Genomic DNA, 3,800 nt, shown 5'->3' with positions numbered 1-3,800 from the left:
GTGTGCGAGTGTGAGTGTGTGTGTGTGCGTGTGTGTGTGTGTGTGTGTGTGCGTGAGTGTGAGTGTGTGTGCGTGCGTGTGTGCGTGTGAGCGTGTGTGTGTGCTGATGTTTAATAAAGAACACTACAGACATGTCCTGGGTTTTCTTGAAGACAATAGCAGGAAACATATGGGCAGACATCTTCTCCAAAAAAAACCATGAGAAACACCATGACAGGGTTACTAACCATACCTGCTTTATCATATTTGATACATGAATTTCTAAATTATCAATATGATCAAAATTTTGCTTAAAAAAAACTAGTACAACATTTTGTACATGCCTTTGTTGTCTGATTGATAGTTTATACTTTTTTAGCAAGTAAAAGTACAATATTTAGTATAATTTATGTATAATTGTAAAAGCGTCAACCTTCAGCTTGTGGTTAACGTGTCTTTTTTTCAAATTTTTCAATTCAATTCTAATTTATTTGTATAGCGCTTTTCACAATGCACATTGTTTCAAAGCAGCTTTACAGAAAATGCATGTGTCTACATTACAAAGCAGAAGTTAATGTGTCCAAGTAATGTTCATGTCACAAATGAACAGTTCAAGATCATAGAATCATACAGCTAGCTAACATGAATTAATTTTAGGCAGACGCTCATTAAAGCGATTAATATAAGTTTGATCATAATGATTACAATATAGAGACATTTTGGCAGCTGTGCTTTTTTCTGTGAACTCTTTTTTTTATATAAAGTAAGACTGACTTTTATATTGCTATTAATATTTCAAGATGCACATTTATGTCAAATATGATCTTCAGGCTTTTGAGGAATGTTTATTTGTTAATCTCTCAATCACCACTGTATTGCACTGCATTATATGTTTATCCCCAGACAAATAAAACTGCAAAGCTTTGATCATATGCTAAGCATTTAAATATATTTGTATTAATAGTAAGAGGATTTTAATGGGAGATATAGACTGACAACTGATATTCTTATGCATTTTATTGTAAGTAGTCTGCTACTGTATAAAGCTCTCATTGATTTACATTACAAGCTATCAGAATTTCTTACTTTTTGACCATATAAATAACATCTGCACCAAACTGCATATTTTTGCTCTGAATTAAAATGATCTGCTTTTTGGCCATAAAACCTAATGTATCAAATATGACAAAAGATATACAATATCGCATATCTATATATATATCTATCTATCTATCTATCTATCTATATATATATATATATATACACATCAGGCTTTGCAGGGTTAAAACAGCTTTTGCTCAAGAGTGACAAGATTCTAGCATGCAGGACACTTGGTGTGAGATCCTACTTCAAAAATGAATGTGATGTCCAAATGTGAGCATGCTCTTTCAAGCACCGACACACTGCAGCAGAGCAGAAGCCTTGAGCTCCACAGCTCACAGAAACCAGTGCAACATCTCTGTCATTGCACAGAATAGGGGAGAACAATTAAATTCAGTGCTGGATTAAATCAGTAACTTTAATAATCTCACGCAACTGTTTCTTCCTGCAAGTTTCACGTCTCTCACCACACCCGATCTGAGCTCAGTTATGTCAGCCCCGAGGGCGCATATTCCTCCAGCACGACTTCCTCCATCACAGAACTAGCATCGCAACAAATATCATTTCTACAAGCCACACTTGTGCGACACTGTCACAACTTCGCAGTGAACAGAAGCATATGGAATAATCTGACATCCGTTTCGACACATGCATTCGCGCCGTCTGTGTGTTTATGCATGATTCACAGCAAACACACGAGAGGAAGAACACCGCATCTGCACTGCTGACAGAATAATAATAACGCTCGTGCGAGCTTCCACTCGAGCTGATACAGTTACAGTATCCCACGCGCTTCATTCATTCCGTGGCGCGCGACTGCTACACTTCACAGAGCTGTAGGCAGTGACAATAAATCACTTAAAGGGAAGGAGAGACAAAAGTGGTCTTCAGAATGTACTTTAATAGCGCTTAACGCCTCACTTTGTTTCTTCCCTTATAAACTATGCAGCATATTCGCCTGAGGGGAAAAAGTGAACTTTTAATGGGCTCAAGTCTCCTCTAAAGCCTCATTCACAGCGTCTCCAGAATAATCGGCAAAACATGGCGTTTTGTTTAAATCCCACCGTGATCCAAAGCTCATTTAAACGCCTGAATTCAACGTCGTATTGTTTATCATCATATCCGAGTTTTTCAGATCCTCGCATCGGAAGGAAACTTCCCACCCTTGAGAAAGTTTAGCTCAACTTGGAAATGAGTTTTTAGCTCTTACCTCAGGTTTCTTCGATCACTAGTTGTCCACCTTCGGACAATACCAATATGTTAACAATCCCTGTCCCCCAGCAGAGAGTTGGCGGTGAGTAAACGCTGGTATGTAATGTCAGAAGTGATTTCTGCACCGTTGCTTTGAGGCGCTGTGTTAAACTCCACCCTGCAGCGCGTGCGCACGCAGGGCGCTCAAATGATTGACTCGCATTTTGTTCTGGGCTTCCTTGACATTGCTTTACTATTGACGGAAAACGACACAAAATAATAATGTTGGAATTTTAGATCTAAAACTTTTTGTTTTTGGTTTAGGTTACGACAATGAAATGTTCTTTTGGACAGGTTTTAATTATTTCGAGGCTTAAAGAATCAAAAAGGCTTCTCATTATTTAATTATTTACTGCTTTAATAATTTAGCTTTCGCTGGATGCTGGGAGCGGAACAAGCATCGTGATTATAGCACCATCTTGTGTTCAATATATTGTTTACACTTGCCTCATAAATTCACTGCATGACCAAAGACTGCTTAAACTGAGGCATTCCTGGAATGTCAGATGGACAATATAGCCAGAAAGAATAAATTTTTAACACAATATTCATATTATATAAAGAGCATTTTTCATGTTACACTGCTACATAGTTGCAGACACGGTGCAGTATTTATAATTTAATTCCAGATAGAGATGCAATAATTACAAAGTGTCTTTAAAAGTTAACAGATGTTTAGTTCTGCTGCACGTTTATGAATATTAAATTAAATAAATGACACAGGGCTGTCATCAGGGGGCACTGCGGTACAAACACTCACTGCTACCCTATTACCACATCCAGTTTTGAGGTTGGTTAAAGGGATAGTTCACCCAAAAATGAAAATGTGATGTTTATCTGCTTACTCCCAGGGCATCCAAGATGTAGGTGACTTTGTTTCTTCAGTAGAACACATATGATGGTTTTTAACTTTAACCGTTGCAGTCTATCAGTCGTATAATGCATGGCAATGGTAACAAAATCTATGAGAGTAAAAAAAACATGCGCAGACAAATCCAAATTAAACCCTGCGGCTCGTGACGACACATTGATGTCCTAAGACACGAAACGATCGGTTTGTGCCAGAAACCGAACAATATTTATATCATATTTTACCTCTAATACGCCGCTATGTCCAACTGCTTTGGGCAGGCTGGAGTTAAAAATCTCCATTTGTGTTCTACTGAAGAAACAACGTCACCTACATCTTGGATGCCCTGGGAGTAAGCAGATAAACATCACATTTTCATTTTTGGGTGAACTATCCCTTTAAGGTAAAGTCAGCAAAGTGGTGACCTAATGAATACTGATTCCAGGTCGTTTCACTTGAGAATACAGTCTCCAGCCTCGAGCAGCATAATGCGCAGAATAACTACAACACAAAGAAAAAAACTATGGAGATAACATTGATGTTATTTGAAAAAATTTTATTTGAAAAAATAACATTATGATATATATATATATAGAGAGAGAGAGAGAGAGAGAGAGAG

At 37.6% G+C, this 3,800-nt stretch overlaps 1 protein-coding gene across 1 annotated transcript in view; it reads right to left on the bottom strand.

Annotated features, from left to right (window-relative positions):
• The window catches only part of LOC107737170 (talin-1-like), an 86,611-nt gene extending 84,165 nt beyond the window's left edge, over positions 1 to 2,446 (bottom strand). Inside the window, exon 1 of the mRNA XM_016548612.1 lies at positions 2,291 to 2,446. The gene's annotated coding sequence lies outside the window, so the exon portion shown is untranslated. The remainder of the gene's footprint in view (positions 1 to 2,290) is intronic.
• Between the last annotated feature and the right edge of the window lie 1,354 nt (positions 2,447 to 3,800).

The sequence above is a fragment of the Sinocyclocheilus rhinocerous genome, unplaced genomic scaffold, assembly GCF_001515625.1.
Source record: "Sinocyclocheilus rhinocerous isolate Xijiao unplaced genomic scaffold, SAMN03320098_v1.1 scaffold2386, whole genome shotgun sequence".
NCBI classification, from domain to species: Eukaryota; Metazoa; Chordata; class Actinopteri; order Cypriniformes; family Cyprinidae; genus Sinocyclocheilus; species Sinocyclocheilus rhinocerous.
Note: the sequence above shows the minus strand (reverse complement) of the source record. Positions and strands in the feature narration are given on the sequence as shown.